This window comes from Mustela erminea, chromosome 2, assembly GCF_009829155.1.
Source record: "Mustela erminea isolate mMusErm1 chromosome 2, mMusErm1.Pri, whole genome shotgun sequence".
Classification (NCBI taxonomy): Eukaryota; Metazoa; Chordata; class Mammalia; order Carnivora; family Mustelidae; genus Mustela; species Mustela erminea.
The window spans coordinates 93,074,205-93,088,963 of record NC_045615.1 but is presented as its reverse complement, the minus strand read 5'-3'; the positions used below and the strand labels follow the sequence as shown (position 1 = coordinate 93,088,963).

At 42.3% G+C, this 14,759-nt stretch overlaps 1 pseudogene; it reads right to left on the bottom strand.

The window, feature by feature from the left end:
• Window positions 1-4,530: 4,530 nt before the first annotated feature.
• Window positions 4,531-5,434, bottom strand: LOC116583535 (annotated as a pseudogene).
• Between the last annotated feature and the right edge of the window lie 9,325 nt (window positions 5,435-14,759).

Sequence of the window (14,759 nt, the reverse complement as noted above, 5' to 3'; positions counted from 1 at the left end):
TGTGCTGAGAAAGCTATTTATGGGGAAAAGGATCAGGTCCTTGTGGTCTCAGCAGAAACCGTGACCAATTTTCCCTGGTTGGAGTCTGAAAGGGCAGGTAAAAAGCATCACAACATTTGATAGGTGGGAAATGTTCTCCCTCATATTTCCGACAGTAAATCACCATGCTATTTTAGAACCTTCATAGATGGATATTGATAATTAACTTTCCCAGAATCCTTCTTACTATAGACCTTTAACTCTCTGAGGGAGCATCAGATTTGTCATTTTTAATCAGAGTTCTGGAGAGTTAGTATGATATTACCTTGCCTGTTGTCAATTATGGTAATTTTCATATTGTTTTAATTATGGGACTAGTGTTTCTATAGGCATTAAAGTACATTTATTTTCTTGGACATGATTTTATTTTGTTGTATCTAGACGATAGAGTTGACATTCCTTCAAAATGAACTCATTCTGTATTCCATTTCTTCATGTGCTACTTTCTGATTTCCAAGCTAACATTTAATTATCTATGAAATTAATTTTGTATTAATAGGTGATGAATTAATATACAAGCTTCTAAAAGGCATTTACTTTTTAAACAGAAGATTCTGTGAGATATAGTACTTTAACCCAAAGTTAAATCACATATTCGGTGTGGAGTGGTGCTCTGTGTGTCGTGGTGGTGGGGACAGTGGGGTTGGAGAGCCATAGCTCATCATCTCTGAAGCCCTCACCATAGGCTGACTGGCCAGCTATGAATAAAGCCAAGTGTCCTGTGGCAGATAGGTAGGACCGGACAGAAGGGAGGTAGAGGGGAACAGGTAATGTAGGACTTCAAATAAAAGCCTTGTAAGAGGAGTTTCCTTGGTCACATTGTGTCTCTCCAAAAAATCCAAAGGGTTAGGGGTCCATAGAGATGATTTATTTTGGCTAAAAGGTTGGGCTTTATGATCATAGAGAGAAATTTCCGTGGTACAGTGGATGTGAAAGCTGTGTTTTAGATATATATGGAGAGAATGGGTTGTGAAGTAATGAAGATTTTGGCTGTTGAAGAAAGGACTGAAATACAGCAGTATTTGCAGGCTGTTGCGAGGCCAAGTCATGGACACATAGCATGAGGAGATAAGGTGCTCCTAGCAGTCTTGCTGACATCACGTGGAAGGGCAGGGGCTGGAGGCCACATCTCCTGAGAGCCAGCCTTGGGAGAATTGTCCTCAGAGGCGGAGGGCAAGCACACTGGATGACAGAAGACTGGGGACAGTGGAGGCTTAGCTGAGGATGCTGGAGAGGCAGAAGGTGTTTTGAGAAAAAGAGAGGTCTCCCTTCTTTTAAGGACCAAAAGATAGATAAAGAGACAAGGAGGCAGATAGAGGAGTTGTTATGAAAAATCTCTCTCCACATATATGCACATGCACACACACATAATGTGATAACATGCAATAAGTAGTAGTGAATGATGGAAAGAAATTTAATAATTCTTGCTTAGACTCTTCTCCTTTGCAAGGAGTTAATCTTGAAATAATTGTTATGACTAGCTATTGTGGATTTATAGAGAGGGAGAGAAAAATTGTTCCCATTTTTTTTGTTTCAGTCTCTTCTAAATTCGAGAGTTTTTAGGACTCTTTGATGCAATTCTTTGCCTATACAATATAGATTACGGTGGAGCTAGGTATATTCCAGGGACACACAAGATCACTATCCTCCCTCCCTTCCTTAGTTTCTCTTACAAACTGATTTCTAGAGGTTGAGTACATTCCAAGGCTAGGATCTGTAAAATAGCCTTAACAATTTTACCAGAACTAACTACTGACCATTTCAGTAAGAAATCTACCAACTCCATGTTTGAGTCATGTTTGGGGGCTCTGTGGACAGCAGGTACATTTTATAAATTCTCTTATAATGTTATTTTGGTTTGCCTTGTTAGGAAATACTAGAGGAAAAAGAATTAGTACTTTAAAATCACCATTAAAAAAAAAAAAAAGACCCAGAATCCTTTAATTTCACATTTATTGGGATGACAAGCCTTCATTCCTATTCCAAAAGCTTATTCCCATCTGCAGTTCAGGGCGGAGAGCTAAAAGCTAAGATGATCCTCTTCTTGGATTTGTAATCTCAGGATAAACTATCGGTCTTAGAAATGTGTGAGTAAATTCATGTTTATCCGAAGTTCAAACATCCAGAGAGCTCACATTAGCGGGGCGTATTTCTAGATGGGCTGGCCAGTGATAAACAACTTTCATAATTGCCACCTAAGGTTTGGAATAATCCTGAGGTGCCATCTGGATTATGGAAGGGAGGTTCCTTTTTGTGGGATCTTAGTATTCGATTTCTTCCATTTGATTTCCTAATTTATTGAGAACTGATAGAGTATGGCTTATTAAACCTTAGCCAGAATACTTGATTAGCAGGGGCACTGAATTGCTAGGTGTTTTGTGTGAATGGGAACAAAAGGAAAGACAATCCTGCCATATTCTTTGTCCGGCAGAGGCAGCAGGGATGGTGAGAGAGAAGGTTCTTTCTTTCACAAAAAGCTGCTTGTTGTGAAAATGGGAAAGGGATTGTTTTGCCTGCATGGCCCAACCACCAGAGCTCCACCATGAGAGGAAATAACAGCCACAGAAGGGGCAATTTCTAACCCCAGACTGCTTCTTGTGACACCAGAGGTGAAGGAGCCAGTGAAGCTGCTTCCCTGGTCTAATCACCAGGAGAAAGCTAGGCAGGGGCCGGGTGTGGGCAGGAGGCCCTGTCTTAGCCGCCCCGCTGCTTCCAAGGGGACACACCTCATTGTTAATCCTACACAGAGCCCTCTTTTCAGTTAGTTGTTATTTTCCTTCCTCACCTCTGGACACCTCAGCACATCACTCGAAACATTATCACCGGAGAACTCGACTTTGACAGAAACCTCTCTGAAATTATTTTTTTTCCTGTTCCGGCTTGCACTTGAATAATTCTCCATCAACAGCACGTCTGATTGAGTTGGCATCACAAACCCTTTTGTATGCTATTTTTTTTCTTCAAGAAATATTAAAGTCTGAATAAAATTGGAATAGCTGCCTGGTAATGATCTCATTATATATAAATACAGAAGTGCTCGCAGGGGAGATAATCACTCGGAGATGCAGGTATGCGGCGAATACCTATTATCTTCCAAGGAGTGGGCCCACATTCAGCCCTCCTCCACAGCCCCCCACACGTCCCTTTCAGCTTAAGGTTCAAGTTGCAGAAAACGAATGGCTGCTTGAAGCTGGGAATAGGGCTTTTTCTTTCCCCCCTTCATGACATATGTTAGGAGATGAAAGGAACCTGGGCCGTGTGTTTACTCTTCATTTGGGACTTTCACATGTTCTGATTGATCGGAAAGACAAAAAGGCAGAAGGAGAGACATTTGGTGCTGGCTGAACACCATATCCATTCTCAATGTGAAGTTTCCTCGTTTGGTGAGGATAATTGTGATGAGGCAGTTCTGGGTATAGACGCCACTAAAAGATTTTTAAAAATAACATGCTTGCCACCCAGTTTGAGTTCTTATATAGCAAAAGAACAAACACAGATGGTGGCAGTAGGGGTGGGAACTGGGGTGGGAAAGGCCCTTCTAAAGTGGGAGTTTACTAGTTATTAGCCCCAGAATATCTTTTCTGGATGCCAAAGCGAAAGCAGATGAGTTTAGCACATCACAGAGGACCACATATAGGGTTTGATTCTCAATATGAGCTAAGCAACCCTAGAAAAAGTTTACTACCTGTAATTAGCATCCCCCCCCAAAAAAAAAAAAAAAGAAAAGGAAGAAAGAGACTGGGTAGGAGAGAGTGTAGACTACCTTGCTCTGACTGTCCCTGTTAGGTTCAAAAGAGGCATTTATCTAAAGTGGGATCACCACCTGCCATCTTAGGCCAGAAAGGAAGATGGTGAGGAGGAGGAGTTCTTGACTATTTCCAATGGCTGGGGTCATAAGGCTTATTTTTCTCTTCTGATATCCATATTAGGCATGATCAACATGCAAAATAACATCATAAGCATAATTCTTTGGCAAAAGGATGGAATGAATGGTGAGAATATTTTGCCCCTCATTAAGTCTCTCATACAATGTAGGTGGTATGCTGTTGAGCAATGATGATAAATTCCTGTTGACTGAGAGAGAGTTATGGGCCGAAAATCTAAATAAGGAAGTGTTAGTCAGACTAGACAGAGGACTGTGTGTCCTGAAGGGTCTCCTGGAATCATGAGGGACTATTCCCTTTGGGGATGGTTAGGACACCTATCCTTGGCCACAAATGACTCCATACCATACACACACTGTTTGATACACTGCTAAGGTTTTCCCCTCATTTATTTATTTATTTACTCTGGGTACAGTTTACTTTAATGGTAGTACATGATAAGGTAGGACTTCCCAGGCCCCTCCCCTTCTTCAGAGGGTCTGGGATGGAAACCGGAGGTCGGGAGATTCTTAGTATATTGGGGGATGAATTGGGGCTAGGACTCCCCAGCAGCTGAGGCCTTCTGTCTTCCTTTTGCTCTCATTGGGGCTGGTTGTCCAGAGGGCTCTTACTCTTTGGAGGCCACGTGGACCATAAAGTCTACCACCCAGTCACTATGGCCAAATTTATTGTCATACCAGGAAATGAGCTTGACAAATTGGTCATTGAGAGCCATGGCAGCCCCAGCATCAAAGGTGGAAGAGTAGGAATCACTGTTAAAGTTGCAGGAAACAAATAACCTGGCCCTCAGTGTGGCCCAGATGTCCTTGTGGGGTGCCTCTGAAGTCTGCTTCACCACCTTCTTGATGTCATCATATTTTGCAGCTTTCTCCGGGGAGGAGGTCAGATCTATGATAGTCATGTTGGAGGGGTGGGGACATGGAAGGCCATGCCAGTGGGCTTCCCATTTAGCTCAGGGATGACCTATCCTATAGCCTTGGCAGCACCAGTTGAAGCAGAGATGCTGTTGAGGCAGCCCCTGGGCCATCACCCCACAGCTTCTCAGAGGGGCCATCCACAGTTTTCTGGGTGGTAGTGATGGCATAGACTATAATCATGAGTCCCTCCATGATGCCAAAGTTGTCATGGATGACCTTGGCCAGAGGGACCAAACAACTGGTGGAGCAGGAGGCATTGCTGACAATTTTAAGGGTGTTGTCATGCTTCTCATGGTTCACACCGATCACAAACATGGAAGCATCAGCAAAAGGGCCCTACCCTTCAAGTGAGTCTCAGCCTTCTCCATGGTGGTGAAGACCCAGTGGACTCCATAACATACTCAGTACCAGCATTACCCCATTTGATGTTGGTGGGATCTCACTCCTAGAAGATGGAGATGGGCTTTCCATTGACGAAAAATTTCCTATTCTCAGCCTTGACTGTGCCATGAAATTTGTGTGGGTAGAATCATACTGGAACATGTAGACCATATAGTTGAGGTCAATGAAGGAGTCGTTGATGGCAACAGTATCCACTTTGCTAGAGTTAGCAGTAGCGCAGTCTGCCAGTATGGCTGAATCTGTTCATGCTGACCTTCACCATCAGGTCTCAGTGACATCGCCGGACTGCACCAGAAGACATGGCTGTCTGTTGAACTGGGAGGAGCAGAGAGCCCTTAGTTTATTATGTGTTGGTATATGTAATACCTTGGCCCCAAGGAAATAATCTTTTTCTCCTCTTACAGTGCCACAAGAACTGTTGGGATCTGGGAAAATGGTCCCTCCACTTGGGCTCTGACTTCCTTGGATGATGGCAATTGAATATGAATTGGATTGAATATGAATTGGTTTGTGGAGATTGAGTGCTGGATCCCCACCTTCTTGTAATTTTCCCAATATTTTGCTTGTGGAAGAATCTGAGAGAAATACCAGGTCAGTAATTATATGTCCCCCCAATATCCAGTTACATTTCAGGATGCCTCCATTTTTATGATAATGGTAAATCATCATCATCATCGTTATCATCTACTACTCTTCGAATGTTTAGCATGAACCAGGCACTGCGCTACACGCCTCCTGTACTTTATCTCATTTGATCCTCACAACTCTGGGGGTCGATACTATTATGGCATTTTACAGATGATGTCATAGATAGTGGTTTGATGACCAGTGTGAGAAAGACGGTTTATGGCTACAAATATTTGGAGGCTGTAGAGGCAGGAGAGGAAATGGTTTACATAGAAGAGAGGTCGCTGAAGGACTCTCTTAATTTCTTCAATCCCTGTGCATTTATTTAAGTCATTTTAATGGTGATTTCAGTATTCAGCCTCCATTGTTTTGGATACCACAGAAATATAAGGTCCAATATCTGCTTTCAGGCACCTCTAATCTAGTATGTGAGTAAGAAAAGAACATGAAAATATCCTGTAGAATAAATATGGGCTAGGCCTCTTATCTACCACTTGGTCTTCCTGGGCCTAAGCTTCTTTTAAAAAACTAAATGATTTGGCCTAGTTCAGAAGTCTGCACACTTTTTAAATAGAGGGCCCGATAGTAAATATTTCAGGCTTTTGGGCCATACTCTTTCTTTCCCAACTACTCAGCTCTGCTATTGTAGCATGAAAACAGCTGTAGACAATGTGTAACAAGTGAGCATGTTGTGTTCAAATGAAATTTTACTTACCAACACTTGAAAATCAAAATCAGGTGGGCTGGGTTTTGCCTATTGCTGACCCCTGGACTAGTTGAATACTATACAGACCATCTTTGGCAAGAAATTGCTATAGTTTCCTTCACATTCCATACTGATTTCAGCCTTGGAATATAGAGACATTTCTTTGGCTTTTCCCTTCTTGAGGAGGAGTGTATAAAAAATGGCAATAGAAGTGGTCCTGGAGAGGCACCAGGAGGGATCCCCAGCAATGTTCTGATTGAAATCGCAATGGGAGGAAGCCATTAAAAAAGGTGGGGAGAAAGGTCCCATTAATCAGAGATGGGTACTGCTGTTTTAGTTGGAGATCTGGCTATTAGCTCAGCAGGAAGACAAAGAAGACAAGATGAGGAAGGCTGGAAACATGGCTTTCCCAGAGGCAGAATGCTGAAAAATTATCTTTAGAACAAAATTTTTATGTAATTCTTTATATGAGTTTTAGAATCCAAGGCATAGTCAGTAATGAAATTTTGTTTGTTTGGAGAAACACAATCTAACCTAGCAATCTAACAATCTAACACAATCTAACAATTACAGCAGTCTAACACATTCTAAATATATATTTGATTTCTGTGAAGGAAATATATATACATACATCCATTTGAAAACTCCCATTTATTTTTTCCATACCATTGAACAACTGGATTTTCCAAGACATTAGAACCAATGTATAATCACAGGAGACTTCCTGTTGCAAGTAACAGAAATACCTTGCTCAAATTGACTTAAAAAAGAGAAAATATTGGGGATGCCTGAGTGGCCCAGTCGATTTAGCATCTGCCTTCAGCTCAGGTCATGATCCCAGGGTCCTGGGATCGAGTCCCACATCAGGCTCCTTGTTCTGCAGGGAGCCTGCTTCTCCCTCTCCTTCTGCCTGCAGCTGCCCTGCTTGTGTTCTCTTTCTCTCTCTCTCTCTGACAAATAAATGAATAAATAAAATCTTTAAAAAAAGAAAAAGAGAAAATATTGGCTTGGAATACAGCACAGTCAGGGGAATCTGGGCTTCCTCCGGGAGCAGGGAGCAGGGTCTAATCCAGAATATCAAATGAGGTCATTAGTTTCTTTCTTTCATTTCTGCCTTCTTCTGTGTTTCAGCTCATTTTAAGGCTGACTCTTTCCCGGGTGGTAGGATGCTAACCCAAGATTACCTTATGCTACCAAATACAGAAAAGGAGTGAGATTTCTTTATTTTTTTAAAAGTCATAGCATAGTTTCTTCCTGTCTCCTTGGCCCTGATTGGATTATGTGCCCATTGCTAAACAAATTTCTGTAGCCTCAGCCAGTTGGGGCTCACAACATGGCTAGGATGGTGGAGGGGAGGTTCCTCAAAGGAGAGGAGAGCTGTATTGTATTTATCAAAAAGAAGTGGGGGGTTGTTGGGTAACAAATAGCCGATGTCCAGTGCAGTGACACTTTATAGTTTTTAAAACATTTTATGGACATGGTTTCATTTGATTTTATAACAGTTTATGGGAATATGTTTGTCAGCTATTATTATTTCCATTTTCAGATGAGAACACGGGGACTCAAATCACATGACTTGCTCAAATTCACATAGTTGGTGAAAAAGATTATATTAACTTTTCTAGACTAGTGATATGATATCTGACCCTTATACAATAGAACTCCTGTTTTGGACTAGATGCCTATTTATGACATCTAAAATTGAATGAGCAGTGAGCGCCTGGGTGGCTCAGTCAGTTGAGTGTTGGACTCTTGGTTTTGGCTCTGGTCATGGTCTCATGGGTTGTATGATCAGGCCCCTCTCTGGGCGCCATGCTCAGCAGGGAGTCTTCTTGAAGGTTCTTTCCCTCTGCCTTTCCTTCCACTCTCTCTCTTTCTCTCTAAAATAAACAAATAATCCTTAAAAAAATTTAATTATCATTTTGGGCAGTCATAGCACAATGGCTTATACTGATTTTATAAGCAAAGTAGGAGCCTCACTGATTCTTCACATGATTGTTGGTAAAATGTAATGTAGCTATAATGGCTTTTTAAACTTAAGTGCAAGGCTACATTTATTCCTGTGATATCTGGTATTACATTTTTGCAGAAAATGTCCAGCCTGGCAAGAGCTTTTGAGTCATGTGGAACCCAAAATATTAACCATATCTTCTAACTTTGTATCATCTTCAAGTTTAACAACATGTCCTTCTAGTTAGTCTTTAAGTAATTGCTTAGGAGGTGGAACAATAAGATATATGTGATATTGATTAATTCCTGATTTTAATCTGGAATGAGATTGCTAGTGTAATGTCACATGACTACCTTTGGTTTTGTTCGATATTTTTATGAGTGATATGGATGGAGTCTAGACTGATCTATTTAAAATGTGAATCACTTCACAGATGGAATGTGTCTTTTCATTTGACCTCTTGTCTTATATTTGTAATATGGGCAAAGTTTTGATTGAGAACATCACCTTCTGAAATGAAAAGCTAAATGACTGGCCTGGAGTCAGTAGTAACTATGATTCAGTAACCCTCCCATATTATTGATCCTGGATTGAGTCAGAAAAATTGGGGCCATTTGGTTAATGTTGAATTCCTGCAATAAGATAAAATAATAAGATGATCACTATGATGATCAAGCATCCCAAGATGTAAAAATCTGGTAACAAATAAGGTAGACAATACCTATTCCCCCCTGATTTAATTTTCTTTTTCAGATTAGAAAATTGAAATTCTAGAACTCCAGTGTAAACGGTCAGGATTTGGCAGGAACCGTTATCTCGTACTATAGCTTCTCAGGCCAGGGGTGGGGGTAAGTGGTGGCCGGTGTCTCACAGAATCATCTGGTAGTAGGAAGGGCAGTGAGGTTTTTACATAAACATGTTCCCATCATTTGGCTTTGATTTGGGTTTTACTCAAGAAACTTTAAAGGAGGATGAGTCATTTTAATGAATATTAAGATCAATTGAAACAAGATTAAGAAACATCACTGGACAGTTTAATGTCTCTAAAAAGACTCCTTCAGGATTGGTTTCAGCCAATCTCTGGAGCAGAGAGACATGGGGTTAGCTAGGCTCTGGGAAGACATGGGGAGGGGCTTTCTCCCTGAGGATCATGCCGCAAAAGCCTGTGGAGCCACTGTCAGTCCCAGGTGGCCCTCTTCTCCCCATGATGATGGACCGATGACCAAGCACAACTCTTTCCCTGACTCTGCCTTACTTCTCTGCTCTCCACCCCTCCCCACCCTTAGGTCGTATCGAAAGTGGGACAGTTTCCGCCATTACTGAGGTATTTCAAACGGATGAATAGGTTTCAAAGAAACTGAATGAAAGGTATTCTTTTTTTTCCCTCTCCCACTAGGGGATTAGCCATACTTCTGAACAAAATACTGTTTACATTTAAAAGGAGAAATATTTAGAGAACGAACTACCTTCACCTTTTCCTAACTGCACTCACAAAACAAGAAAACAGTGGCTTGCTCTGCTCTTACTCGGTGCTCTGACCTGCCCCTCCTCTCCCAGTGTTCCCCCGGCAGCCCCCCCTTCTTCCGCATACTCTTTCCTTAGCTACAAGAACAGGTTATCAAGGTGATAATAAGTGAGAAAATGTTCCAGCCTTGTTTTAAGCCCCAGCCACATTGCACTGCTTAAAAGAGGTTAAATGCTTGTATGAACCTGTGTTTTCCATCCCCCTGGCCATGCAGCCCTAAGCCAGGCTGATCCGGCCTTGTCTTGCCCCCTCTCCACAAGAGACTCGGTGGTGCAGAATGATTGAGGTGGCCTCAGCCTCCCCAGCAGCTGCTGACTTACACTTGGAAATTCAATCCTCTCAAGGTAATTCCTCAGCTTACAAAAAACCTCTAGCAATGAATTCTGAATTCAATGCCTCCCACTTCGGGCAGGCTAATGGCAGGCTCACTGACTTCCTCAGAGACACTAGGCTTGGGATGTGTGGGGAGCAGCATTTTGTAGGAAGTAACTTTACAAGTGGGACTTTTGTGGTCTCATTAGGACATTTCTAGCTATTTCTAGAACATCACTCTCAATCTTCTTTCTCTTCTGAGGTCTTCTAGATCGCTGACGACTTGGGGCCTGGCTAGGCCACTCCTAGGCTGCAAGTGGCCTGATGTCATACATCAGAGAGAGCAAAACCATGCTTCTGTCTTCTCTTGGGTGGAAGAGCTCTCATTGCTTAAGGGGCATTTTAGGACTAAGGCTGGAGACCAAACTAACTGGGAAAAATGAGGTACAGTTACCATTTTCTAGGGTAACTTTGTCACCTCCTACGAGTTGGTGGAGATGTGTATCATTGGCAAAAGTAGATGTGGTTCCAGGCTTGGAGAAGTTTCTCTCAGAGCAGGGAGGTCGTCTAGACATTATGAAATAAACATTTGCCTTTAAGATCCTTTGGGTCATTCTTCTCTAGCAGGAAGAATTTCCTCTTCCTTCCCTTCCTCCCCCCCAAAGCTGCTCCTGTCTCCAACAGCAGGAAGTCTCCGATTGTGGTTGCCGAAAGTTGCTGTGACAGTCCTCTGCCTCCTCACAGGGACAGCTTTGTCGTGGGTGGATGTGAATGTCCCTGTTGTCTCCTATAGCTTCAGTGCTGAGTTTTGGGATGTGTTTTGGCAAGTGCAAAATCCAATAGTCATTGAACCCTTGATAATCTTTTATGCCCTGTAGAAGTATGTTTTTATTCATGCGTTTCTTCAGGAGGTAAAAAATAAAGCTGTTCCATTCTAGGCATAAATTAGCATTTATAACAATGCAGTGCAAAAAATGTAATTTAAATAGAACTGATTAGAATTTTGATAGGGCACCTAGGAACCTCTAAACAAATGCTGATCAGGTAATGAGTGGAACAAGTCATTTATTTTAGTGGTTCAGCTATCTGTTCAATGATTGGGTCACAGGTTCCCAAACATATACGGTGACTATTCATTAATTATTCACTTCTCGCTCGGTAATTGTCCAATTTAACTACAAACTGTGAGCTTATAGGCAAAGCCACAGAAAACAGCAGAGGGAAAAAGTAACAACCTAGATAAAAGTAAATTTTCTTTTTGTAGTAACACTCACTAAGTCAAGGACTCAGGGACAGGGGAATTGTTGTTAAGACTTTGGCCTTGGTCTTGTCTTCCTGGAATGGACTTAATTGCTCACCATTTGCTGGGCAGGGACATTTAAGCTCTAGAGTGCCGAGCTTTGCTGATGAGGCTGCACCAGTTGGAAATCAGCCCATCTTCATAGGTATTGCCTCATCTTTGGGTCAGTGTGCAACGTGTTGAAAGTGGGACAGGTGAACTTTGGAACACTATCCTTTGAATCCCATGTCCCATCAGGTGTGTCATTCTGGAAAATGTCCGGAGCCATCCGAAGTTTCATTTGCAAGACTTTCCTCCTTGGTATTTCACAGGTTTTTCTTTAAGAAGATGAAAATGTTTCCTTCTTATTTCCTAAGGTAGTTCAACTTCCACACGGGAAGTTCATGATAAGGCTACTCCCTTCGCATAGATTAAACGCGGTGTTCTGTTTTACTCACTGATGCTCTTAATTGGCAATTAAAATTAGTTTATCAGTCACGTTATCTTGATATAATCTTGATATTAGTTGGATGTCATTTTCTAGAATGCAGATTAGAAATTAAATCTCAAGAAAGGTAACAAGTTAAACATGTTTCTCCCCTCACTCGGGATGAAACATTGTTTTAAAGGAAGAATCAACATCAACTGGTAGTAGTTTTGAAGTGGCTATCCTTGTCTTGGGTGTTTCCCCTGTGCAGGACTTCCAGGGACGAAATTCCATAAAGTGCATCCTGCTTTTTTTTTTTTTTTTTAAGATTTATTTATTTATTTGCCAGAGAGAGAGAGAGAGAGCGAGAGCATTAGAGCAAGAGAGAGAATGCACAAGCCGGGGGAGAGGCAGCCAGAGAAAGAAGCAGACTCCAAGCTTAGCGGGGAGCTGGATGTGGGGCTTGATCCCAGGACTCTGGGATCATGACCTGAGCCAAAGACAGATGCTTAACGACTGAGCCACCCACGCGCCCCCATGCTTCCAGCTGTCAATGAGCACCCATACCTGAGGCAGGTCATGGGAAAGGGCTACCACAGTCCCGCAGTCCGATGGGCTGAGACTTGGCTTAGCAACCTGTCTTTATTGCAGCTGCTGCCTCCGAAGGGAATATCTTCTTTAGCTAATAGCTGGGTATAAAGCGAGCATCTAAGGCAGCACCTGCTGGAGGCATCTACGCTACTGGATTAATAAAGCCGGAGGCTGCGGAAGGCCCACATGCAGGCGGTGGAGTGACAAGCACGTGTAGAGAATTTCCTTCATGGTGGGAAACAACAGCAGATATCCCCAGGAGAGCGTCTTTGTTCCCCAAATTTACCGTGTCCACACGGAAAGGAAAAAAGGGAAGTTTGTGACTGCCGGAGGCACTTGCCGCGCTAGGTTTGCAAAACCCCACCATCATTTGAATCAATCTATTGCTTCTAACAAGCATCAGTCCATTTCACAGCTGAGTAACTGAAGGCAAAGAGAGGCGAGGAAAATCACCACGCACGCTCACAAAATAATGCTGAGGCCCAGAAAAGTGAGCAGCTTTAAGTTGCACACATCTGTTCTATCCCTATGCCTCTTTCTAAAGGCGAGCCAAAAGGAATTAGAGAGACGATTAGAGGTTGAGGATATTGTTTTCCACAGCGATGATTTTCGTTCTAATGAATGATGCTACTTAGAAATGTGCTAAGAACATTCACTACCTTGAAACAAGCAAATGGTGAATGGATAAAATATTGTGTTTGGAGTAATTTATTTTCCCTGGCTATGTTAACTCTTGAGGGATTAACTAGATTACTTCCCTAATGTGGACGTGACTCTGTTCATACTAAAACAATTAATTGGGCTATTGTTCTGTGGTGAGCCTTTACTCTCTTATTTTTTCTCCTCCCTATGCCACCTCTGTTTCTGCACATGCCTGGTTCTCTCTGTGAGAGCAATTTCGACAGCATAATGTCCACGCGAAGATTGTCAGCTCTCAAAAATCATAGCAAGGAATGATAGCCGCACATTGATTTTTCGGCAGAGCTCCACAGATCTTTGGATTTTTATGTTGTGCTTACTTTACAATCACAGAATTCCCTGTTATAATGCCTCTGGTATTTTGGGGGGCATATTAGAGCTCATTGTCTCTCTCAGCAGCCTCGGCTGTCTCCTGGGAGGCCTTCACAGCTTACCTTATCATAATATTGAAAAGCAATTTCTCTGGACTGCTGTGAACCAACGCCAGAAATCCAAAATGCTGCCACAGTCATTAAGTGATTTCCAATTAGTTAATTGGTTTCACAGGCTGCTTCTTTCTAAACTGCACCTTAAATGAAAAGCAGAACCATCCATTTCTGAAAGAGGAGAAATCCTGGGGCCTTTGGGTTTTATAATCCTCAAGCAGCACATACTTTGGAAGAAATGTGACTAAAAATGTCAGTCCCCCAGAACAGAAATATTATTATTATTAATACAGAAAAGAATGGGACCTCTTGGGGCACCTGGGTGGCTCAGTTGTTAAGTGTCTGCCTTTGTCTCAGGTCATGATCCCAGGGTCTTGGGACTGAGGCCCATATCAGGCACCCTCTCTCACACCCCCTGCTTGAATTCCCTCTCTCAATCTCTTTCTCTCTCTCTCTGTCAAATAAATAGGGAAAATCTTAAAAAAAAAAAAAAAAAAGCTAAAAAAGAATGGGACCTCTCTCCTGGCTTTCCCAAATGGTCTGGGTTTGTTTTGCCCACTATAATGTTGAATGAAAGGAAGTTAAGTAGATGATCACAGAGCAGCAAAGTCTTGGGCGCTCTGGGGCCATATCCGCTTGGCTGCTCTGGGCCACCCTCTTAAACCTCACTGAGCAGAAGGGGGAAGTCCCTGACATGGTTTAAGAAGCTGCTTTTTGGAAAGGGAATTGCATGTGTTATGTATCTGGACTGGCAGAAAGAATAGGATGAGGGAAGGTGAGAAGTTGGTCTAGAACATCGCTAGTCAACATGCGTGTTGTTAATGGTGGGGGCTATACACAGGTGTTTTGAGCAATAACTGATTTATACAATAGGATAAATATTTACCCAATAAGGTAAATAGGGTAATAATTACCCAATAGGGTAAATCAGTCATCTATTCTCTCTGAGAGAGAAACTTGGCTTTAATAGTAGAT